Genomic DNA, 26,496 nt, shown 5'->3' on the forward strand with positions numbered 1-26,496 from the left:
TAAATATTATATACTCATGAGCCACATTGTATATTACATTTACATACCCTTTCCTGTACAACTTTTGGTTTTCCCTGGAGTATATAAGTGGAATCTTGGTTGGTTGGTTGGTTGGTTTTGGCTTAGTTTTCTATGTGCCAATCAGTAATTCTTCCCGAAGCTGTTGCACAAAACTGTAAATCTCCTCTCCATGCACTTAAATATTAGGCAACGGTCAGTTGGATGTTTTTCATGGAGAAATCTCTCCTGGAGTTTTCTTGTTCTCTTGCTCCAAACTGGATTGTGCTGTGCCTGCTTTCTGCTGTTTTGGGGAAATTTCCCTCAACTAGCATCCTTTTTATTCCTTTTGTCTCTTTTCTGTCTTGGAATCCCCGTGTCCTGGTTTCCATGGTTTCCTCTTTCTTGATTTACTGTCTCATTTTTGGTGGAGCACAATTCTCTCATTTTGAGAAGGGATACACAGAAAATAAATTTTTTAAGGCCTCACTTGTTTGAGTTTATCTTAATTCTGTTCTCTCATTTGCTACTTTCATGGGCCTAGAATTCTAGATAGGAATTTTGTTCCGTCAGAATCTAGGTTTGTTGTCTTCTAATTTCAGTCTTACTGATGAGAGGACCAACACTGTTGTGATTCTCAGTTTTTTAGTATGTGTTGTTTTTCCTCTCTTATTGCTTGTACGATATCTCTGATGTTCTGAAATTTCGTAAAGATGTACTTTGGTGTAGGGTTTTTTCTCCCTCATTGCATTGGACTCTAAGGCTCTATTAATCTAGAAACTCATATCCCCAATTCAGAGAAATTTTCTTATAGTGTTTGTGTGTGAGAGAGAGAGAGACAGACGGTCAGAGAAAGAGAGAAAGGGAAACATTTGACATATACTGGGTTGACCAAAAGTTCGTTCAGGTTTTCTGTTAACATCTTACAGAAAACCCGAACGAACTTTTTGGCCAACCCAATATATAAGAATATGAGTAATATTAGTTATGAAGCATCGTAGTAAAATAAACACCCATGAACCCACCACCCAACTTAGGAAATAGGATATTATCAATACCTGGAACTTCCCTATGTGCCCTTTTTTTTTTTTTTAATATTTATGGCTGCGTTGGGTCTTAGTTGCGGCACCCAGGATCTTCGTTGTGGCACATGGGATCCTCTGCTGTGGCGCGCGGGCTCCTCATTGTGGTGCACAGCCTTCTCTCTAGTTGTGGCGAGTGGGCTCCAGAGCATGTGGGCTCTGTAGTTGTGGCGTGTGGGCTCTCTGGTTGTGGCCCACGTGTTCAGGAGTTGTGGCGCATGGGCTTAGTTGCCCTGAGTCATGTGGGATCTTAGTTCCCTAACCAGGGCTCGAACCCACATCCCCTGCATTGGAAGGCGGATTCTTAACCACTGGACCACCAGGGAAGTCCCCCTTTGTGCTCTTTTCTGATCCCATGCCCTGCCTTCCAGGGCCACCCCTCATGCCCTAACACTCCACCAGCCACATAACCACTCTCATGACTTTTCTCCTAATTCACTTGCTTTTCTTTATTGTTTTACTATTCATGTATGTGTCACTAAACTGTACCTTGTTGACTGTTGCTTGCTTCTGAACATCGTAGAAATGGCATCACACACAGAAGCAGCACTCCTCTGTGGCTTGCATCTCCTTCCACGTTGTTCCTAAGAGTCATCTACGCACATAGCTATAGTTTAGTATCGTTTCATTGCAGTGTAGCATTCCATTGTATGGAGATAGTACAATTTATTTAACTATTCTCCCAAGGATGGGCATTAAGTTATTTCCTTTTTTTTTTCCCTATCATGTCTACTAGTCTGGTCATTTCCTTCCCTCATTTTCTCTCTTCTCTGAAACTTACATCAGTCAATTGTTGAATCTTCTGGGCTAAGCCTTGAATTTTCTTAGCTCTTCTGTCCTGTTTGCTCTTTCTTTGTAGTTTTTTTCTACTCTCAGAATTTCTCAAATTATGCTGTAAATCATCTATTGGCTTTTTTTATTTCTGCTAAGATATTTTGAATTTTTTAAAGCTCTTATTCTAAGTTCCTTTTCTTTGTTTACTCCTATCTGTTTGTAGTATTCATAGATACAAATGTCATGGAAGGGGAAATTTCCCCCTTTCCCCTCTTGAGTTCTTTTGGCTGCTCTAATAGTTAAATTGACATAAGACAGATTAACAGGAGAAAAAAAATTAATTTGTGATCACAGAGGTCTCATAGAAATTGGACCCTCAAAGTGACCAAAGCAGACTGTTTATATATCATTTTTAGACAAAGAAATACGTGATTATTTGTGAGGATTTCATAAATCAGCGGGGCTTGTGCTTAAGGTAACAGACTAAAGAATAAATAATGAAGTTTGTTTATAGCTTTCTTCACCTTAAATTCCGTAATTCTGGTGATAAGGTTGGTTTCCTGGTTTGGAAAAATACTTTCATATGGGAGAATTATTTCCCACTTTCAGGGAGTTAGAGTGGGTTTTTCTATATAAATCATTTTTTTTACCAGCTGTTTCTCAAGTAACCTTAATTGAAAATAATCAATATGCCATGGAGACATATTTTGAGGCAGCCTGCCCTGGGTCCCAAAACAAACAAGGCTTAGAATTTTCTTGCAATTTTCTTTTGCTTTCTGCATTCCCTGTTTCCTCCTAGGGTGGTTGGTTGAGTGATTAACGGATTTATGTCTCTATCTTTCATGTTAGAAACTCCCCTTTCATGTCAAGGGATGCTTAGCTGTTGTCTCTGATATGAGTAAAGGCACCAAAATGCCAATTTTGAGTCCTGGGTGCATGGGTGGGGCTTGTCTGCACGTGGGCTTCACAGTAGGCTGATCAGTTGGGCACTCGGCTATTTCACTGGGGAAACACCAAATGCTAATAGGTCTTTTCTCTTGGCCTAGTCAATTTCCGTAGAGAGGAATCTTCCATTCTTCCTCCCAGAGGATGTAAGCTGATCTACCATCATTCTGGCTGCTGGGCAGGGAAAGTGAGCGAGGCGTTCGCCACCCACCTCCAGGTAGGCTTTCACTGAATGCCCATTTTTAGTACAGTTCCCTGTTCTCAACTGTGCCTCGTGTCTCCGAGTCCAGAACCTCTTAGGTTTGACTTGCCCATCGTCTTCCACTGCAGGGGAGGGCAGTCGTCTGGTTGTGTGGGGCAGGAGTGGAGGTCTGGGGATCTCCCTGTTCCTCAAACAGATGCACAGCCAAGACACACTTCCTATTTTCAGTCCTACCCCTCCTCCCCATCTTCAGGGCTGTTCCAGTTGGAGTACTGTGGCAAGGAGTCCACCTGTTGCTTCTTACTGTGCCTGACCTCCCTTCTCAGGGTTAGATGTCAGCCTTCTCTGCTCTCCTAAATCAGTTACCACTGACTTTTCAGCTTTTCTTGTCATCTCTCCTCTGTTCCTGCGTCCTCTCCAACTCTCTTGGTCCTTGTGAATATATGCTTTTTCCCTGTTAATTTCTCTACTGTCATTCTGAGGCTTTGGGGACGAGGTGGAAAGAAATGCACGTGTTTTCAGCGTCACTGCCCCCACAATGCACAGGCGTTGGAATGTGGAAAGTCCCCGAGAGGAGGAGCAGAGGAAACTGCAAGAAGTCTGCAGCAGCCTCCGGGTCTCAGAGCCTTGCCATGGCTGGCCAGATGCCTGTCACGGCATCCAGTTCTGTGGTGAGCAGAGAGGAGTTCTCTGCGCGTGTGTTCAGAACAGTGACACTTGTGCGGAGAACAGCAGAGGAGGGTGCTGTTGAAATGAGGAAAGGGAGTCAGGCTCGGCTGGAGCAAGCGAAAGTCTACTGGAAAAGCACTGATGGCCAAGATCCAGCTGCATCTCACCCACCCCATTCCCCCTGTTAGGAGAGTTAATCCCAGGGGAGGCAACGTTGCGCACTCTTGAGGGACAGCCCAGGGTCGCAGAGGTCACCAGCAGCCCCTCAGACTCAAGGGGTCCATGTGGCTATGACTCCGGTCCCTGAGGGTAACTTCATGAAGTGGGGAAAACAGCACATTTCTCATCCTCTGTCAGAGGGCTGTCCCCAAAAGCCAGGACTTGGGCAACAACAACACCGGCTACCTTGCTTCCAGCATGGGGTAGATAGCCACAGGCAGGAGAGCTGTGTCTCAAACACGATGCTAACTTGCCCTTGGCATCTAGCAAACCAAAGTCAGGTGGGGCAGGTTCTGAAAGGGAACAGAGCAGTAGTCACCTGTGCAGCCAGGGCTCCATGACCTGAGGTGGGGACTTTATTTCCCCCTCTAGGAGGGGAGCCGAGTAGTTCCACGTGCAGGTTCTGAGGGGCTGATCTCAGGACTTGATGTGAGTGCTCACCCTTCCTTTCCGACCGTGAGTGCCCTGCAGCCCTCCTGAGACGCTAACCCATGCCTGAGAGAGGCTGGAAAATAGGAGAAGGAAGAAGTATGCTCTGGGGTATTTTCAATACCACCAAGCAAGTCTTCCAGCTCTCAGCAGATACCGACTGGGTGTCCGACAGTTGAACTCAATTCTGACTATCTACCTAGAGTTAGCACCAGATGCCACAGGTTAAGGGCTCAGTCCCGAAAGACTGCCCCAAATTCAGATGTGATGCCAAAATTCGGCCTCTGTACACCAGTACTGAGTTCAATCTCGGAGACAGAGTTTTGACTGAAGTAGAAAAGAATAGCTTTATTGCTTTGTCAGGCAAAGGGGGCCACAGTGGGCTAATATCCTCAAAACTGTGTGCTCTGACCTGGAGAGGGTAGTGAGGAGTTTTATCATAATGGTTGAAAGAGGAGGGCATGATCAGCTCATGGACATTCTTCTGATTGGTTGATGGTGAGGTAATCGGGAGTCATCATCATCAACCTTCTGGTTCCAGCTGGTCTGGAGTCTACGTGCTTGTGGGCAGCATACAGTTAACTTCTTTCACCTGGTGGGGCTTTTAGTCTCTGCAAAACAGCTCAAAAATATTGTTATGTGCATCCCTTGAGGGGGAAGCAGGACCCCGCCCCAGGGCTGCACTATGTGCTTTGACTGCTCCTCCCTTGTCTCCACATCCCCTCCCTTCCCTGATTAGGGACTGTTTGAACCTGTCCTTTAGAACTCAGGGAAGGTCATGGAGGCTAAATGAAGCCTATTTCCTACAAACAAAACTCGGGGGACACAGAAAGGCTTTTGTGCCCAGGAGCCTCACGGGGTCCTTTTCGGTTTCAGGTGTAGTCCAGGTTGTCACCTCTGCTTCTGACCGACTGGCTATAAATTGGTTAGAACAGCTCACAAAGCTCAGGGAAACATTTACTTACATTTACCAGTTTATTAAAAAGGATATCACAAAGGATACAGATGAGCAGCCCACTGAAGAGGTCCACGGAGGTGAAGTCAGGAAGGGTCCTGAGCTCAGGAGCTTCTGTCTGTGGGTCTAGGGTGCACTACCCTCCCAGCAAGTGGGTGTATTCACCAACCCAGAAGCTCATCAAATCTCCTGTGCGAGAGTTTTTATGGGACTTGATCTGCAGCCCCCAACCCCTTCCCTTAGGTCAGGGGGTGGGGCTGAGATTGCCAATCTTGTCAATCACTCAGTCTTTCTAGTGACCAGCCCCTTCCTGAGGCTATGCAGGGCCCCCCCCCGCCCCGCCCAGTCATCTCATTAGCATAAACTCAGAAGTCCTAGAGAGGGCTTGTTGTGAATAACAAAAGATACTCCTATCCCTTAGGAAAGGGGTTTTAGGAGCTCGGCTCCCGGGGCCAGGGATGGAAACCAAGTATATTTCTCATCATACCACACATGCCAACACCATATCCTCAGTGACAGCTGCTTCTGCTTTCTAAGGGGTGGCATGACTCCCATCAGTGAGGGAGTTATCCTCTACACGGCAGCCTTTCCCTCTCAGAGATGGGGAAGGGAGGGGAAGGGAAAGGCTCCGAAGCAGATACTATTGGTGCTGTGCCCAGAGCCCCCAGGACTCCTGGACTGTTTTTATGCACACTAGGTCTCCTTGTGATGTCGCTCCCAGCAGCCTGCACCTGATCTCTTGGTAGAGAACCTAGGAATGTGTGTCCCCCCCCCCAACCCAGGACTGATGCCGAATCTGGCCTCTGTACCCCAACACCAAATTAAATCTCAAGAGACAGAGTTTTGGGTGAACTAGAAAAGAATAGCTTTATTGCTTTGCCAGGCAAAGGGGCTCACAGCGGGCTAATGCCCTCAAAACTGTGTGTCCCAACCCGGGGATTGGGGAGGGGGGAGGGTTGTGAGTTTTATAGTCAAGCGGCGGCATTGCTGATAAGGATCCAGGTGCATGCAGGACCTGCATTCCTTCAATCTAGAGATCTTCTGGCATCAGGTGGTCTCGTGATCTGTGGTTCTCGAGGTTATTGCACTGTGACCTTCTCTCTGGAACATCTTCCATTTGGTGGGGGTTTTAGTTCTGCAGAAGAGCTCAAAGATATTGTTATGCTATCCCTTGAGGAGGAAGCAGGACCCTGCCCCAAGGCTGCAGTATTGTTTTTTGACTGCTCCTCCCTTATCTCCACATCCCCTCCCTTCCCTGATTAGCAACTGTTTGAACCTGCCCTTTGGAACTCAGAGAAGGGGACACAGAAAGGCTTTTGTGCCCAGGAGCCCCACAGGGTCCTGCCCAGTTTCAGGATTAGCCCTTAACAAATGACTGAAAACATGGGGGTATAGCTCTCCAGCTTTCTTGCTCCTTTGTTATTTACTTATTTATTTATTTATTTATTTATTTATTTATTTGGCTGCACCGGGTCTTAGTTGCGGCGCTCAGGATGTTAGTTGCCACGTGCAGGATCTTTAGTTGCGGCGTATATACGGAATCTAGTTCCCTGACCTAGGGATTGAACCCGGGCCCCCTGCATTGGGAGCGCAGAGTCTTAACCACTGGACCACCAGGGAAGTCCCTGTGGGGTTAATTTTAAAATGTCTCCAGAGTTCCCATGAGAGATTGCTCCAGGCCTGCCCCGCCTTAGGACTCTTCTTGCTCTCATATGTTTCCTTAGCCTCCTTTCTTCCCAGGTCTCACTTCCCCACTCACCCCCCAACCAGTTTTTTTTCTGGGAACACTTCTTTTTTTTAATTTAATTTAATTTTAGTTATATTTATTTTTGGCTGCATTGGGTCTTCGTTGCTGCGCGCGGGGGCTACTTTTCATTGCAGTGCGCGGGCTTCTCACTGCGGTGGCTTCTCATGTTGCAGAGCACGGGCTCTAGGCGTGCAGGCTTCAGTAGTTTTGGCGCACGGGCTTAGTTGCTCCGTGGCGTGTGGGATCTTCCCGGACCAGGGATTGAACCCGTGTCCCCTGCACTGGAAGGCAGATTCTTAACCACTGCACCACCAGGGAAGCCCTCTGGGAACACTTCTTAAATAAATAATTTTTACATGAATCCTCTTCTTCAAGTCTCTGCTCCTGGAAACTCAATCTAAGACAGCCTCATCTTTCAGAGTCCTTGCTGGTTCTTGGCTACTGCAAAGTGGGACAGAGTGGGCAGCCCTTTGTTTATAAAGCACTGTAAACATGCTGCAGGTGTGAAAGGTAGACCCTGAGATGAGGAAAGGGTGGAGACTTAAATTGTTTTTTCAAATCAAAGGGAGAGAATTGGGCTTCTGAAGGGAACCTGGAGGGGTAAGAAGAGGCAGAAGCTGGGAGTTTGAGGTGGAGAAGGGGCTGAGCCACAGGACAGTATAAAATGTCTCTGTTGCACCAAACCTTCAGTAAGGACTGCTACTCATACAGACACTGTGTGGGCGTGATGTTTGGGGTAAGGCTGCTTGGGATGCGATGCTGCAGTGCAGACCAGAAGGGCAGGATGAGAAGGCAAGACGGTCCTGAAACTGAGCTCATTCAGTGGAAGCAGGGATTCTGAGCCAGAGAAAACATAATCCACCACACGTGCACTGCACACACACACACACACACACACACACACACGCGTGCGCGCGCGCGCGCACACACACACACACACACACACACACACGCACCAGTCCACCAAGAGGCGAAAGGGATAAGATTCCTCCTCTGAGATCTGAGTTATGCATGAAAAGGACAAACTTGAAATAACTGAAGGATAAGTTCTAAAGTCATTGCAAGAATATCCAAAGGCAGCTACAGCATTGCAACAGCAGTTCCCAGTGAAAATCGATAAGTTGACTCCCACAGAAAACAGGAGTTCATGGAAGGTGGGGGAGGCAATGTCATCCAAACCCACCACAAGGGTCTTGCAACATGGCACCACCACCCCGCGTGACCTGAGCTCTTTCCCTGCAAGCCCAGCCCATGACAGAGTCAGGCAGCCCTCCTCCCTCTGCCCTGCTCACCCAGGGGCTCAGCAGCCAGTGCCAAGAGCCCTGCCCCTTCCCTGCCTCCCTCTCCTCCACCCTGCTGCCAGCTTCCTCTCCCTGTGTGCCAGGGTCTCAGCGGTGGGTGTGCCAGGGTGAATGAGGTCTAATGTGGTCAGGGAGCTGGGGACCCGCCTCTCAATCCACTCCCATCTCTGACTCTTTCCCCTTTTAAGTCTTTATTCCACAAACATTTATTCACCACGTGCAACTCACCGGGAACTGCTGTCGTTGTTCTGTCTCCATCCCTGTTCCTGTCTCTTTTTTACTCTCTCTCCCTGACTCCATTCCTGACTCTTTTTTTCCTTCTTTCCTCTCTTTCTCTCTCCACCTTTCTCCCCTTCCCTCTCTCTATCCCTTCTCCCAGTCCTGGCCCCTTTGAATTAAATTGTCCTGAATCTCTGAAGACAGATGACACAGCACATTTGACAGTGCCCACAGTAACTGACAAGTCACAAAGCAGTTTGTGGTAACAAGTCCTTATTTTTGTTGTTGTTGTTGTTTTTAGGAATAACCATGTAACAAATGTGATTTTAGATCTTTATCTATGTCTCTGATTAATTCCTTCAAGAGCGCTCCCTAGGAAGAGTATTTTTAGGTCAAAGGGTACAGGCATTTTTAAGGCTTGTGATATAACTGGAAAATTGCTTTTTCAGGAATATTGCACATGTAACTGGACTTCTTTAAGTTCATACCAACCTCAGATTTAAGATGGGGTCACACATGTTTCTCCAGGGTCCTTGAAGACACTCATGTTCTGGAATATCTCAGTGGATTGGTTGGTTTGCAGAGGACATGCCCAATCCCCTTTCTGCACACTTAAATATTCATTTGTTGATTTGTTCAACACACACTTACATCAAGCATGTGCCATGTGCTAGTAATGACCCTGGACTAAACTTTGGTGATTTTTTTTTTTGTTTTTTTTTGTTTTGGCCACACAGCATGGCATGTGGGATCTTAGTTCCCCGAGAAGATATCGAACCCATGCCTCCTGCAGTGGAAGCTCAAAGTCTTAACCGCTGGACCTCCAGGGAAGTCCCCTAGACTTTGGTGATTGAGAGTTTTGCCAGAATCATGGGTGACTCCTTCCTTCAGACTAGGCTCAATTCTGGCATTTGGTATTTTTAAAATCAACAATGAGAATTTTCTTACAGTGCGAGACAGAGCGTGATCAAAGATCATTTGACCAACCATTATTTTCCTACCCAGACAGTCATAAACAACATTCAGCTCTCACCCACACTGCCTTCAGACTTTATTGGTCAAGACTTCTCCTTTTTTCAAACATCAAAACAGCTTTGGATGTCCTATAATTTTTAATCACTGCTTGCTATAGACTGAATGTTTGTGTCCCTCCCCAAATTCATGTGTTGAAACCCAATCCCCAATATGATGGTATGAGGAGGTGGGGCCTTTGGGAGGTGATTAAGTCATGAAGGTGGAGCCTTTATCAATGTGATTAGTGCCCTCATAAAAGAGACCCCAGGGAATTCTCTGGAGGTCCAGTGGTTAGAACTCCACACTTTAACTGCTGAGGACCTGGGTTCAATTCCTGGTTGGGGAACTAAGATCCCACAAACCATGTGGCATGGCCAAAATTAAAAATGATAACATAAATAAATAATAAAGGAGACCCCAGAGAGTTCCCTCACCCCTTCCTCCATGTGAGGACACAATTAAAAGAAGGTTATCTATGAACCAGGAAACAGACCTTCACCGAACACCAAATCTACCAAGTACCTTGATCTTGGACTTCCCAGCCTCCAGAACTGTGAGAAATAAATATATGTTGTTTGTAAACCACCTCCTCTATGGTAATTTGTTATGGCAGCCCAAACAGACTAAGACACTGCTTCAAAGAAGGGAGGTGTTTTGCCCCCTTTATTTCCTCCCCTAGGGTAGAATTCATGGGTCATGATCCCCATCCATATTCTTTTCCCTTTTTTGAGGTAGGTTCAATGGCTGGCCTCGCTCTGTTATCCAACGGGTACATGAAAATACCAAGCATTATATATTCAACTTGTTGCAACCTATGCTCACATGCTCACAGATTCATAGATCTTGGTGCAACTTGCTCACTAATCACAAATTTTAGCTATTCAGTGAGTGTCAATGGGTGTTTTTAGGTTTCCAAAGAGGAATTCAACTAAAGATCTCCCAGAACATTTAGATGCACTTAGAAGCTTAACAGTGCATGTTAATCAGATAATCACAATACAATATGATAAAAGCTTTTCTGAAGTTGTACTATATGGGAGGTAGGATTTGAGGGGGGACCCAGAGGATAAGTCCAAAACACAACAAGCAAGGGCGAAAGACCTTATTAACTGTGTATCAGTCAGCCACTGCTGCATAACAAACATAATAATAAATAATCTCAGTGTCAAGCAACAATACATACAGTATTAGTAAGTTTCTCACTCAGGTGACTGGAGGTTTGCTGGGCATTGACCTTGATCTTGTCCGGGCTTACATGAGCATGGCTCTAAGCCATGGATTTGGTTCAGGTCTATTCCATGCATTTTGGACCTCATGTGTACTAATATCCCATTGGCCAAAGTAGGTCATATGGCAAAGCTGACAATCAAGGTGCAAGGAAATACATTCCTCCCATGGAGGTGTAGTGAGAAGCAATGAATATCTGCTGAATAATCATCTAATCTACCACAAGCAGGATCTTATAGAACCAAGGGATGTTGTTCTAGGGAAAAGTAATAGGAACGAGTAGAGAGGAACCACATCAGGAAAGACAGGGGGACACAAGGATGTGTGAGACATTTTGGGAATTGTGGGTGTTTTGAAGGACAGAAGCCCAGGACACTTGTGAAAGATGTTGAGTATGTGTAGGAAGCTAAGTCAAAAGAGGGAGACAGGAGCCAGTATTTCAGGGTTGGAGGAAACCTAAAAGATCTGGATAGACTGGGGCAAGATAAGATGCCTACCTTCCCTTTTGGATTTTCAGGGGCTCCTGCTCTGTCTCCTGAAGTCTCTGCTTCCTGGATGAGGGGAACCTTCCATCAATCCTCTGTGCTCTCTAGGCAACCAATATTACCTTCTCTTCACCATCCAAGTGAAGAACTGCATTAATTCTCCTTTTCCTCATCACCTCCCATGCCCAGCATAGCATCTAGTAAATGTTTATTATATATACCCCAGAATATGTGAACAACTGGGAATTCTTTTTTCAAAATTACTTTTTTCTATTAAGGCATACTTATTGAAAGAATGGCACAAATGGTGAATAGGAAAGATGCATAGCCTGTTGGCAGAAATATCCACCCTCACACTTCAATCAATAGCCTTTCAGATTACATGCAATGTAATTACATAACTAGAATCATATATTGTTATCTTTAACCAGCTTTTTTATATCAACTCAAAACATAAACCTATCACATCCTTTTTAATGGCTGCATTGTATTTTATTATATGTCTATAACATCATTTATTCAATCTCTTAATTTTCACTGCTAGAAATGATATTCTGAAAAATATACTTTTAAATATATATCTACCTACTGGTCTAGTTATTTGTCTAAGCATAAATTGCTAGAAGTAGAATCGTTTGTTGAAATGCATACCCACTTAAACTTTTCATACATATTGCCAAGTTGCCTGCCAGAATGGTTGTATCAACATGCATTCCTATCATTGAGGTCTGAAAGTAGCTTTTCCTCACATACTTGACATCACTGGGTATTACACACATAGGTAATGTAAACACTTTTATTTCATTGTTATTATAATGGAATAATGGCATTTTTATGTCTTTGTGAAAAAAAAATATTTTTTGAACTGGAATTCTCCCAGCAGACTCATCAACAAATGTGAGAGTAGAACACAGATATTTTAAGAAAGAGGACTTATTAAAGATAGAAATGGAAATTAATAAATTAGAAAGCAAAAAAAAATAGAGTTGATAAACCTAAGAGCTGGTTCTTTTAAAAAGGAGGGGGTAAAACAGAAGAAGAAAAATTTAGAACTATCAAGCATGAGCAAAAAAATAGGGGATAAAACACAAAAAAAACCCCACAATGCCTAGTATAAGGAATAGGGTCTTTACTTCCACATATAAAGAACTAAAAATTATTAGAAAATTCTATGTTAAAATTTATGTTACTATGTCTAAAAATTTATCTGAAATGGTTTTCTTGAAAATATAAGTTCCTAAAATTGATTCTAAAGAACCAAAACCCCTTGATAAAATGGAAAAGGTTGTAAATAATCTAAGCCCACAAGCAACAGCACCCAGATGGCTTTATGAATGAGTTCTAGGAAATCTTATTTTAAAATACCATTTCTGTCATTTTAACTAGATATTTAAACTAGCATAGGAAAAGATGTAATTTATCATACAAAAATGCAGTGTGTTTTATAATACAAAAGTCTAAATAGGCATTTATAGACATGAAAGTCTTAAATAAAATATTAGTAAGTTATACCCAGCAGTATATTAAAAGAATTGTGCATCAGGATCACGTAGTGTTTATTCCAGGAAGAATGCTTGGTTCAACATTAAATAATGTGTGTTGAATCAAGCATTCTGTAATACATCAGATGGTGAAAGGAAAAAAGCCTATGATCATCTCAATATATGCCAAAAATGCATTAATTAAGATGTGACATCTATTTCAGATAATGATAATGACAATAATGACAACAATGATGGTAAATATCTTAGTAAGCAAAGAACGGGAGGGCCAAGGATACACTTTTTTTTTATATATCAGAAGCCACAGCAGCAAACTTAATGGTAAAACATCAAACATTGTTTCCATTAAATGAGGTGCTAACTATTATTGCTACTAATCAAAATGTTTCTGAAGTCTCAGAACAATGTCATTAGTTAAGAAAAAGAAATAAAAGAGATCGATATTAAAATAAATAGCCAATTATCTTTATGTCCAGACTATACTCTTTTCATTCTAGGAAATCCATGAAATCCAACTGAAAATATTACTGAAACTAATATGAGAAGTCAATAAAGTGGTTCAATATAAGAAATACGAAAAAAAAAAAAAGAAAGAAATACATGGACAAATCTATGACTTTCTTCTATACTACCAATAACCAGTGAGTAAATGTAATGATAAACAATTCCATTCATGGGGCTTCCCTGGTGGTGCAGGAGACGGGTTCGAGCTCTGGTCTGGGAAGATCCCACATGCCATGGAGCAACTAAGCCCGTGCACCACAACTACTGAGCCTGCGCTCCAGAGCCCATGAGCCACAACTACTGAGCCTGTGTGCCACAACTACTGAAGCCCACATGCCTAGAGCCTGTGCTCCGCAACAAGAGAAGCCACCGCAATGAGAAGCCCGTGCACCGCAACAAAGAGTAGCCCCCGCTCACCGCAGCTAGAGAAAGCCTGCGCAGCAACGAAGACCCAGCGCAGCCAAAAATAAATAAATAAAATAAATTTTTAAAAGATTCCATTCATAATTGCAACAATAACTGTAGAATACCTGTACATATGATTATGACCAAAAATATATGGCTTACATGAGGAAAATGATAAAATATTTCTAAGAAAAACTTTAAAAGTTGGAGATACCACATTTCATGATATAAAGATATTAGCTTTCACTGAATTATTTTATGAATTTAATACAGTTTTGATGAAGCTTGCTATGGGATTATATTTGGAGCTTGAAAGATTGATTCTAAAGTTGTCTGGAAGAAGGTATGCATGAAGCCAAGAAATTCTGCAGGAGCTCATGGCCACACAGAATAAAGACTACATTTCCCATTCTCCCTTGCAGCTAGATGTGTTCATGTGACTAAGTTTTGACCAATGAGCGTGTTATTTTGCTGCATCCAGAAATCTTCAAGAGACTGCTTACATGCATCCTTTCCCCTTCTCTAACCCCTTTGTCTTTCCTGCTGCTTGGGACGTGAAGTCTGAGGATAAGTCTGGGTAGACTGGACTTTGAGGATGAAGGTCACATGCTAGTTACGGCAGAGCAGAAAACTGGAAGGAGCCTGGGTTCCAGAGGTTTTTATGAAAGAGAAAAACCGCATCAGCTCCAGATTGCCTACATCTGGACCTTAACATGAGGGAAGAATGAGACTATCTTATTTAAGCCATTGTTATTTTGTGTTTTGTTCATTCACAGGTGAATCTAATCCTATCATAATAAACTTTCATATTCCCCTCATGCTTATATAATTATATTCAGACTTATTTAAGACACGTACACAAGTATTATACAGTAAGTCCCCTACATACGAACGAGTTCCGTTCCCAGAGTGCATTCATAAGTCCGATTTGTTCGTTAAGTCCAACAAAGTTAGCTTACAAACCCAACTAACACAACCGGCTATATAGAACTGTACTGTAATAGGTTTATAATACTTTTTCACACAAATAATACAGTTTTTAAAACCCCAAAAAATAAAACATTTTTAATCTTACAGTACAGTACCTTGAAAAGTACAGTAGTACAGTACAACAGCTGGCATACAGAGGTTGGCATCGAGTGAACAGGCAAGAAGAGTTACTGATTGGAGGAGGGAGAGGAGGTGGGAGATGGTAGAGCTGAAGGATGGTCAACAATAGGAGATGGAGGGCAAGCTGCAATTTCACTCACGCCTGACGTTGATGGCTTAGGTTCTGGTTCCTTGCTGGATTCAATTCTGTCTACCCTCTTGAAAAAATAATCCAGTGATGTCTGGGTAGTAGCTCTTTTTTTCTCATCATAGATGACAACGGTAGCACTGGATTGCATTCTGAATGGCTGCTGCGACCTTCGTGTACTGTTCTACGTTCGGATCCTGTGCCTCAAAAACTAAGTGCCTCCTCAAATAAAGAAAATCCCCTTGCCATTGCCTGTGTCGTGAATCTCTTCGGTTCTTCAGTTACTCCTTCTTCCTCTTGTCTCTCTTTGCACTTCTTAGCAGTACCAGCTCTACATCCGCTGCTTTTACACTTGCTTCTGGATATCCTGGGCTTGAAATAAAGATACTGTACTACTGTACTCTATACAGTACTATACAGTAAAGTACACAAAAGCACAAACACTTGTAGAGGATGCACGCACATGACAATGTACACCAGACAAGTGAACTAACTTATGTGACTGGACATGTGAACGCATGTTCACATCTTTGAAAGTTCGCAACTTGAAGGTTCATATGTAGGGGACTTACTGTATAGGTTTTTTTTGTTATTTTCAGGGAGGGAAAAAATACTTTCTTCATCTTGTTTTCTTCAGTCAATACAACCTTGTGAAATTCTATCCATGTCAATTAGTATAGCTCTAATTCATATTTTTTGGTGACTTCAAACAAGTACCAGACCTGATTCCCCAATCCTCCCATTATTGGACATTTGCTTTGTTTCCAATTTTTCTTTCACTATTAACACAATGAAGTAGTAAACATATGTTCTTGTGTAGTGTTGCTGTTGTTTCTGAGGGATAGAATCCTAAAAGTAGGCTAGCTGGATGAAGGATGAAGGGTATATGTACTTTTTTTTAGGGTGTATGTATTTTATTTTATTTTATTTTTTTCACGTTCTTTTTTTTTTTTTTAATTTATTTATGACTGTGTTGGGTCTTCGTTTCTGTGCGAGGGCTTTCTCTAGTTGTGGCAAGTGGGGACCACTCTTCATCGCGGTGCGCGGGCCTCTCACCATCGCGGCCTCTCTTGTTGTGGAGCACAGGCTCCAGACGCGCAGGCTCAGTAATTGTGGCTCACGGGCCCAGTTGCTCCGTGGCATGTGGGATCTTCCCAGACCAGGGCTCGAACCCGTGTCCCCTGCATTGGCAGGCAGATTCTCAACCACTGCGCCACCAGGGAAGCCCTAGGGTGTATGTATTTTAAATTTTAATAGATGTTACTAGATTGCTTTCCAGAAAGCCTGCATCATTTACATTTCTTTTTTGTTTTTTTTTGTTTTTTTTTTTTTGCTCTGCCCCGTGGCTTGTCGGATCTTAGTTCCCCAGCCAGGGATTGAACCTGGGCCCTCAGCAGTGAAAGCGTAGAGTACTAACCACTGGACTGCCAGGGAATTCCCTGCATCATTTACATTTCCATCAGCAATGTATGAGAGCACCATTTCTCCACATCCTCACCAGCAGTAGTTCCTTTTTGTTCTTTAGCAGTCTAGTGGATGTAAAATCTTGTTACCTCAGTTTGCTCTTCTCTATTAATTAATATCTGATGATATAAGACTCTTCATAGTTTTCAGGCATTTGTTCTTCCCTACGAAGTCACTTTATCCAATTCAAACAAAACCCTATGATAATCTAAATGGAATTCCAATAAATTGACATATAAATTTGGAGAAAATTAACATTTTTGTATTAAGCTTTCCCTCCACTTTTTATTGATTTCTTTATGTCTTCCAATAAACTGTACCGTTTTTATACAGCTTTTCCTATGCCTTTCCTTTTTTATAATTATTTCTTAAGTTTTTGACTTGTTAATTTAATGTAATTTTTTTTGGCCATGCCAAGTGGCTTGTGGGATCTTAGTCCCCCAACCAGAAATTGAACCCGGGCAGTGAGAACAATGAGTCCTAACCACTGGACAGCCAGGGGGTTCCCTCCTATGCCTTTCTTATTAAATGTATTCTTAAATATTCTTGATGTTTTGAAGTTATTATTAATAGAATATTTCCCCATTTCCATTTCTAAGTATTTATTAGTAAAATGAGAGAAATGCTATGGATTTTTTATATATTTATCTTGTAAGAAGACACCTTATCAAATTATCTTATTCATATAATTTTTTTTTTTAGTGGAACCTCTTGCATTTTGTTATTAAATAATAACATTAGAAAATAAGATATTTTTAGGGACTTCCCTGGTGGTGCAGTGGTTAAGAATTCACCTGCCAATACAAGGGACATGGGTTCGATCCCTGGTCCAGGAAGATCCCACATGCCACAGAGCACCTAAGCCCATGTGCCACAACTACTGAGCCTGCGCTCCAGAGCCCACGAGCCACAACTACTGAAGCCCATGCACCTAAAGCCCGTGCTCCGCAACAAGTGGCTTGGCATTTTCTAGAACCTCCAAAACCATGATAAATAATAACAGACCAAGTTGCTTGGCTTTTTATTCCTCTCCTTAAATTGCTAGTGTTCCTCCACTCCTATCCTTTTTTTTTTTAATATTTATTTATTTATTTGGTTGCGCCGGGTCTTAGTTGCAGAAGGCAGGCTCCTTAGTTGTGGCCTGCGAACTCTTAGTTGCAGCATGCATGTGGGATCTAGTTCCCTGACCAGGAATCGAACCTGGGCCCCTTGCATTGGGAGCACGGAGTCTCATCCGCTGCGCCACCAGGGAAGTGCCCCCTCCACTTCTCTTCTTGGTTGGACCACTTCACATCTTATTTGAGGCTGAGAATAATGTCTGATTTTCCCAACACTCTATCCCTTGCACCCGGAATAGGGCTGAGCACATACTATAAAAATGGGAAATATATATATATATATTTCAAGAAGCAGAAGTAGCCAAATGTTGAGTTCACTGAGATCAAATAAGATAAGAATTCAAAATGTATTTTAGATTTAACAAGAAGAAAGTCATTGATGAACTTGGTGATAGTATTTTAGTGGTTGGGACGGAAGCCACAGGACAGAAATTTTGGGAATAAGGCACACGAAGCATGAAAGAATTTTTTTGTGCAAACCTTTGGGTGCCTGAGCTCCCCTCGTGCTTACGGGGCACTGACAGCATCTCAGGATGGCAGAGCCTGTGGTGTACACAGAGCTGAGATGAGCCATGCTGAGGACTTTGAGCTCCAGCTTGGAGGCCCTGGGCAGCTATGGAAGAACTTTAGAGAATCATGCTATTCAAGGTGCTTTTTAGAAAGATCACTCCTTCTAAAGAAAAGAGAATACTGTTTCTTGAATTCAGCCATTTCCGCCCATCCTTATTTGCATCGCCTTTCCTCAGATCACCCCACTCATCTCCTCTCAACATATAGATTGCTGCCACACCTTCCTGGTCTCTCTCCATCCGTTCTTGTCCCTCGTCAGTTCATTTTTCACATCAGCCTCCAAGGTAATCCCTTTATTTTGTTTTTGTTGTTTTGTTTTTCAGAGTAACCTTTTCTAGGTTACAAATCTAGTCATGCCATTCTTCTGCTTAAAATACATTATTGGGAGTCAGTAAAGCATCACTCTGGCTTCTATGGGATCCAGACTTCCCAGGTGAGCTCCTGACTGTGTCAACATCCATCCTTTGGTTGATAGGAATGACCTATCTTTTATACTTACCTATATTTATCTGGGGAATGACCCAGATAAATATCTTTGGAATCCTAAGGAGAAGGTCAATTTCTCCTCTAGGGAAACAGAGCTCAATGAGGATCCAGTGGCCATTCTTTGAGGTTTTGGGGGTGAAGATCTCCTCAAAACTATTTATTCTCCCACCCCAGAGCCAGTTCAAATTGTGCTAAAAGCTGTTAATGGTGCTTATCCCATTCCTCTGCTGAATGTTCCTTATAGGAGGTCTTGATGCCCTATGTCTGCTGGGATGGGAGAATGAGTTCTCTGGAAACAGTCTGGTCTATAGGTCTGTGTCTGAGGAGAGAACCAGGAAGATTTGATGGGGTTTAGGAAAGAGTTCTTGGAAGAATCCACAATCAAACCAGTTCAAGGCTAGGATTCAGTAATAGATGATGCTGACAGTGATGTGGCAGGACTGTTTCCCTTCTCAAATCCTGGTACCTCCTGAGGCCAAGATAGCACAGGCAGTAAAACGGTTAGATTCTGAATATATTTTGAAGATAGAGCTGATAGGATTTGCTGACAAATTGAACATAGGGTAAGAGAACAAGAGATAGACCAAGGTTTTGGGGCTGAGCAATTGGAAGCATGGAGTTGCTGTTTCCTGACATGGCGAAGCTATAGGATGAGCAAGTTTCGAAGAGGTCTGAAATTTAATTTTGGACGTGTTATGTCTGAGATGCTATTAGACATCTAAAGAAGAATATCAAGCAAGTAGTTGGATATGCAAGCCAAGAGTTCTTGAGAGAAGTCAGGGTTGGAGATATAAATCTGGGGGTGTTTAGAGCCATGAGACTGGATGAGGTCACCAGGAAGTAAGTGGAGATAAAGAAGAGGATCAAGGACTGAGTCTGGGGAAATCCAACTTAGTTGGAGAGATGAGGAAGAAGCAACAGAGAAGACTAAGAAAGAGTAGTTACTGAAGTAGAAGGAAAACTAGAAGAATGCACCGTCATGGAAGTAAGCACAGGAAGTGTTTCCAAGAACAGAGAATCATCAACTGTGCCAAATACTGCAGGTAGGTTGTATTAGTCCCAGCAGAACTAAGCTACCATGATAGAGACATCCCCATGTCTCAGTGGCATAGGCAATATGTTTATTTCTCACTCGTATAAAGTATATTCAGCAGCAGAGGGGAAGGATAAAAGGAAAGGAGAAGCGGTTCTCTGCTCCATGATGATAATCAGGGTCCCATGATGCCAGAGGCTGAGTCATCTTCAGCTTGCAGTTTTCTTTTTCAATTTTATTTATTTATTTTTGGCTGCATTGGGTCTTTGCTGCTTGCTGCGCACAGGCTTTCTCTAGTTGCAGCAAGTGGGGACTACTCGTCATTGCAGTGCGTGGGCTTCTCATTGTGGAGGCTTCTCTTGTTGTGGAGCACGGGCTCTAGGCATGCAGGCTTCAGTAGTTGTGGCACATAGGCTCAGTAGTTGTGTCTCACAGGCTCAGTAGTGGCGCACGGGCTTAGTTGCTCCGCGGCATGTGGGATCTTCCCAGACCAGGGTTCGAACCCATGTCCCCTGCATTAGCAGGCAGATTCTTAACCACTGTGCCACCAGGGAAGTCCCTCAACTTGTGGTTTTCAAGGTCACTAAAGGTGCCGATGTCAGCCAGTAAATGGGGGTTGCAGATGAGGATGGTGCACGGGAAATGTATTGGTAAAGAGTCTGGCAAGAAACAGGACACATTCAAGCTGGGTAATTTGAGAAAGGTTTAACAAAGAGACTGCCTATAAAAGTGTGAGCAGGACTTCCCTGGTGGTCCAGTGGTTAAGACTCTGCGCTCCCAATGCACGGAACGCGGGTTCCATCCCTGATCAGGGGACAAAGATCCCACATGCTGTGCAGTATGGCCAAAAAGTTAAAAAAAAAAAAAAAAAAAAGCTGTGAGCAGGGGCAGGAAAACCATTACAGGATTCCTATAACTCTGATATGGTTGATAGTGGGAGCTATTACCACCCCAGGTCTGAAGAGACAAGGGAAAGTAAACGGTAGTAGAAATGGGGGAGAGAAAGAAATACATGGGGAGGGATGCCGGACTGAAGCTTTGAATCAGAGGAAAACAGCCAACTCAACCCCACAGGAGAGAGCCAGGGGAACAAATACCCTGACCTCACTCTGTTCTCTCCCTCCAGTCTCCTGCAGGTACCTCCCATTGACTCAACCCAACCAGAAACCAGAAGGCTCATTGTTAAAAGTCCCTAGTGGTTAGGCTCCCGCGGCACATAACAGCGTGAGCAAGGTGAGGAGTGGATCTGGAGGAGCAAATATCCAGTACAAGACGTTTCTATGAGTCAGGCTTGGAAGTTGCATAACTCCCTTCCACCCACATTCCATTGGCCAGAACCCAGTCATATGGCCATATGTAACTACAGATAAGTTTAGGAGATATGGTCCAGATAGGAAGAAAGAGAGATTTGGTGGCCAGATAACCCCTCTCCAACTCATGGTCAAGCAAGATAATAACTGTCCATTGACCACTGGATTTAGCAATATGGAGGCCATTAGTGATTACAATAATCCAGTCTTGGTAGAGTGGTGGATGTGAAGACCTAAGTGGAGTGGATTCAAGAGAGAATGGGAGGAGAAAAATTTGGACACAGCATTTATTAACAACTACTTTCAACAAGTTTTGCTGTACAGGGAAGCAAAGCAGTGAGGTAATAGCTGGAAAGGTTGTGAGATCAAGAGGGTTTTGCTTCTCTTTTTGGCCTTACCACTCAGCTTGCGGGATCTCAGTTCCCCGACCAGGGATTGAACCTGGGCCACAACAGTGACAGTGCTGAATCCTAACCACTATACCACCAGGGAACTCCCTTGCTTTGTTTTTTATAATGAAGAAATAAAGCATATTTTTATGCTGATAGGATGTTCCAGTAGAAAAAAAAATGATGCTGCAGGAAAGAGATAGTAAATTGCTGGAGTGATGTCCTTGAGTAAGAAAGAAAGGATGGGATCTAGTGATAAGGCAAAGGTTGGCCTTGGGAAAGAACACAGGCAGTTCATCTATAGTGACAGAAAGGAAAGCAGGATATATGGACAGAGTCCAGGTGGGGAGTAAATGTGTGCTTGTCAAAGTTCTTTTCCAATCACTTGTATATTCTCAGTGAAACAAAAAGCAAAATTATCCGCTGAGAGTGAGTCCGGAGGATGAACTGTTAAGGGTTCGAGCAGAAACGAGACAATACAACATAGTTACCTAAGAGGATATGAGAAATTATACCCAGAAGTTAATCTTCCCAGTGGAGATGGTCCAAGTGTCTCTAAGATATTCCACTCTGAGTCCTGTACCCAGGTGAAGCCCTCTGGCCCTGCCTTTCTCCATTCTATCTATAGACCTTTCCTTGCCCTAATCCAACGTCAGAACTAGATGGTAATAATAGATAGCACTTTTTGAGCACTTACAAATTCCAAGCAGTGCTCTAATCACCACACATGTATTTAGTCATAATCACTCTATGACGTGGATACTACTGTTATCAACCCCATTTTATAAGGGCACAACAGATGCCCACACTGAATTCAAACTCAAGCAGTCTGGCTCCAGAACTGCCAATCAAAGGTCTGGCTTTTGACTTCCTTTTTTTTTTTTTTTTTTTTCCATGCCGAGGGGCTTGAGGGATCTCAGTTCCCCGACCAGGGACTGAACCTGGGCTATGGCAGTGAAAGCCTGGAATCCTAACCACTAGGCCACCAGAGAACTCCCTTGACTTCTACATGTAGGTCTATACCTACCAGAAGTGTCAGAGTGATAAACCCTAGAGGGTGCTGGGCTTGAGAGGAGTAAATGAAATTTTAAAAGGTCAAGGGGCTGGCTCTCATAGGTGGGTATGAGATGCTGTGTTTAGGAGGGGGTTTCTGGGAACTTGCTGCTGAGAGATGGGTGGCCACATGGTGACCCAGAGAGCCTAGGTCCAAAAGGCAGAGCCAATATCAGGAGGACAGGGGACGAGCTGAATAGGCTGGAAGAGACCCTCACATCTTCCCCATCCTGTGTAAGCTCTGCATCAATCAGCATATAATGCTGGATTTAATGTTGGCTTAACGTTCCCCTGGTTCCATGTATGTTTCACTGGCTGAGAGAATCTGTTCTGTTTCCATGATAGGGAGGCATGGTGCTGTGGTGGCAACAATAATGATGATACTATGGTAAACTAGCTCCCAACCAATGAACACTTCATCAACGAACAATGAACTTCGTGAACTTTATCAATGAAAAATTTATCAATGAGTGAAGAACCATGTATTTTTTTTACATTATATCATCAATGAGTGAAGAACCATGTATTTTTTTTACATTATATCATTCAATTCTTCTAATACCCCTGTGAGGCACACAAGACTATTCCCATTTTCAGATGAGGAAAGTGAGGCTCAGAGAGGTTGTATCACATGTCCAAGGTCACAAAGGTGGTAAGTGGTGGAGCTGGGGCTTCAACCCCAGCCTTTTAGAGTCGGAAGCCTGCACTGGCTACACTGTATCACCTGACTCTCTATTTGGGAATGCAGCACCAGGAGCGCTAGGGAACCCTACAGGGCCCCGATGGCCTCCAGGGCAGGGCCCCTGGATGAGAGCAACTCCCTTTAATGAAGGCAATTGAGAAACAATCCTCCTCTTTATTTGCCTGTAACAGGGACTCAGCAAATCTAATTATCTTCCTGTGAACCAGTTAACTACTCAATTTGGGTAATTCATTACCAGAGTCAAATGCAGGATCCAGCTAATTTTGGAAAGATGCAGCTGTAGGGTCATCTGGGGAACAAGCCCAGCTGAGAAAGAAGGAAGAGCAGGCACCAGCCTCCTCTTGGAGGGAGAGGGGGCAAGCTGAGGGGCCCCAGGGCCAGCTGGAGTGAAGGGCAGGGAGAAGGCCTGAGGCAGGCTGGCCGGGATTCCCTCGGTACCAGAGAGCAGCAAAGTCAGGGTCTTGGGTCCAGGAGGGCAAAGCTGCTACTGCAGCTGCCAGCGTCCGCTCAGGGTAGAGATGGGGGCACTTCAACCACGAGCTGCTTTAACTGTTTCCTCTTTCACTTTGAGGGACCGCGGGAATCAGTCATCCCCTTTGGCCTCACAGTCTCATTTGGAGCCAGCTCACAAAGATGTCATCCACAGAAAGAGAGAAATCTTAGGTCCTGCCTCTATCAACACACGTCAACGTTGCTAACATTTATCAAAAGTCGGTCCTGGGCTTCCCTGGTGGCGCAGTGGTTGAGAATCTGCCTGCTAATGCAGGGGACACGGGTTCGAGCCCTGGTCTGGGAAGATCCCACATGCCACGGAGCAGCTGGGCCCGTGAGCCACAACTACTGAGCCTGCGCGTCTGGAGCCTGTGCCCCGCAACGGGAGGGGCCGCGATAGTGAGAGGCCCGCGCACCGTGATGAAGAGTGGCCCCCACTTGCCGTAACTAGAGAAAGCCCTCGCACGAACCGAAGACCCAACACAGCCAAAAATAAATAAATAAATAAATAAAGCAGCTATAAAAAAACGAATCCTTAAAAAAAAAAAAAAAAAAAAAAGTCGGTCCTATCTCATACCGAGGAGGTTAGGTGCTGTCACTTCCTGGACTACAGTTGAGAACACGGAGGCTCGGAGAAGGGATGTACGATATATCTATTTTTTTTCAGATTCTTTTCCATTATAGATTATTACAAAGTACTGAGTATGGTTCCCTGTGCTCTACAGTAGGTCCTTGTTGGTTGTCTATTTCATATATAGTAGTGTGTATATGTTAGTCGCAAACTCCTAATTTATCCCTCCCCTGCTTTCTCCTTTGGGAACCATAAGTTTGTTTTCTGTGTCTGTGGGTCTATTTCTGTTTTGTATATAAGTTCATTTGTATCATTTTTTTTTTAGATTCCACGTATAAGTGATATTACATGATATTTGTCTTTCTCTGTCTGGCTTACTTCACTTAGTATGATAATCTCTGTGTCCATCCATGTTGCTGCAAATGGCATTATTTCATTCCTTCTTATGGCTGAGTAATATTCCATTGTGTATATGTACCACATCTTCTTTATCCATTCGTCTGTCAATGGACATTTAGGTTGCTTCCGTGTCTTGGCTATTGTAAATAGTGCTGCAGTGAACATTGAGGTGCATGTATCTTTTCGAATTATGGTTTTGTCCGGATATATGCCCAGGAGTGGGATTGTTGGATCATATGGTAGTTCTATTTTTGGTTTTTTGAGGAACCTCCATACTCTTTTCCATAGTGGCTGAAACAATTTACATTCTCACCAACAGTGTAGGAGGGTTCCCTTTTCTCCACACCCTCTCCAGCATTTATTGTTTGTAGATTTTTTGATGATGGCCATTTTGACTGGTGTGAGGTGGTACCTCATTGTAGTGTTTTTGTTTGTTTGTTTGTTTGTTTAATTTTTTGGCCGTGCCACATGGCATGCGGGATCTTAGTTCCCTGACCAGGGATTGAACCCGCACCCCCTGCAGTAGAAGCGTTGAGTCTTAACCACTGGACCAGCAGGGAAGCCCCCTCCTTATGGTTTTGAATTGCATTTCTCTAATAATTAGCTCTTAAAGCAACATGCTACACATGCAATTTTCTAGCACCACCAGCGTAAAGAATGGGGGTGTTTGGGGCAAGAAAGTTTGGAGAAGCATTGGCTCACTAAACAAAATCCTGATCAAGGATGTTCAAACCCTCGGCAAGCTCCTCAGGGGAAGGGGGCTTTGGGAGCATCAAGAGAGATGAGAGAAAACGTGGTGAATCTGTCTCTTGGGCCAGTTGCTGGGGGCGGAGGGTTGGGGTGGGAGTATGCTGAGTACTTATACTGTATGCCAAGAAGTGCGATAATCACTTTTTCATGGTTTAACTCATTTAATCCTTACGATGATCCATGAGGTGGTCATTCTTATCATTGCCGTTGTACAGATAGAGAAACAGAAACACAAAATGTAATCCCTTGCCCTTGGGAAAGGAAGCTGAATTCAAAATCCCGAGCAGTGTAACTCCACAGCCTCCCTCCAGCCAACTGTGCCCTGGCAGAGGTCAGAGGGAGAGCAGGTGGGGAGGACACCCAAACCATGGACAGCTCCCTGTGGCCCTGTCCTTGAAGAGCCAGGTTCCTGAGGCTGGTTGCTTGTACCTCCTGACCACCACCAATATCTGCCCATTGTGAAGAGCTCTGATTTCTTGCAGAGGGAAATTCTCCTTGGACTGATACTGAGGGCCCAAATGCTCTGGCTTGATTTGACTTCCTGAAAAGCCCTGTGGAGTTGGGTCCTGAACCAGACACATCCGTCCTCAGGGTTCTGGAGGCCCATCCTCTGAGATGTCAGAGTTTTCTCCAGGGTGGGTCAGACAGAGAACTGCTCCCCACATCAGCCCAACAGTCACTTCTCCTGTCCAGCCCTGCCCTTCCCACATCTGCCACTACTTCCCACATCCCATTACTATGGGAAAGCCAGTCCCCTCTGCCTCAGTTTCCCCATTTGTACCTCAGCCATCCCTGCAAAAGCCCAGGGCCAAAGCTGGATGTGCCAAAATTAGGTCTTCCCCCTTTTGCCAGCCCTGATGGGAGTTTCCAAGTTCAAAGCCAAGCTCCCCAGCCCAAGCTGCCGGCCTAGAGCCCCAGCAGGTGCAGCCTAGTTGCTAAGCAACATCTGTGGATCTCTGTGTGTTCCTGTCACATGATTATCATTGCTAAGGAAACAAGTCCTCTGGCATCCCAGGACGCAGCAAGGCCTAGGCAACGGTGTGTTACCTGAGGTCTAACAAAAATCTTCCTGTCCCATGTTCCTGACGAGTTGTGAGTCCCTAAACTGCTATAGGAGACTATCAGATTGACCCCTGCCTTTTACCCAGGCATTGGCTCTTTGAAGGGAGTACCTAAACTGGAGTCTTGGTCATTCCCTGGGCACTCATAGAATCCAGTTCTTTGGGATGGTCAGTAGCAAGAGTG

The 26,496-nt window shown here is 44.0% G+C and overlaps 1 long non-coding RNA gene and 1 other non-coding gene across 2 annotated transcripts in view; one reads left to right on the top strand and one right to left on the bottom strand.

The window, feature by feature from the left end:
* The first annotated feature begins 2,939 nt into the window (after positions 1–2,939).
* The window catches only part of LOC118880569, a 49,466-nt gene continuing 25,909 nt past the window's right edge, over positions 2,940–26,496 (top strand). Inside the window, exon 1 of the long non-coding RNA XR_005016335.1 lies at positions 2,940–3,015. This is a non-coding gene — a long non-coding RNA (uncharacterized LOC118880569). The remainder of the gene's footprint in view (positions 3,016–26,496) is intronic.
* Positions 21,315–21,386, bottom strand: TRNAD-GUC. The gene has a single exon. It is a non-coding gene; the product is annotated as a tRNA-Asp (tRNA).

The sequence above is a fragment of the Balaenoptera musculus genome, chromosome 15, assembly GCF_009873245.2.
Source record: "Balaenoptera musculus isolate JJ_BM4_2016_0621 chromosome 15, mBalMus1.pri.v3, whole genome shotgun sequence".
NCBI classification, from domain to species: Eukaryota; Metazoa; Chordata; class Mammalia; order Artiodactyla; family Balaenopteridae; genus Balaenoptera; species Balaenoptera musculus.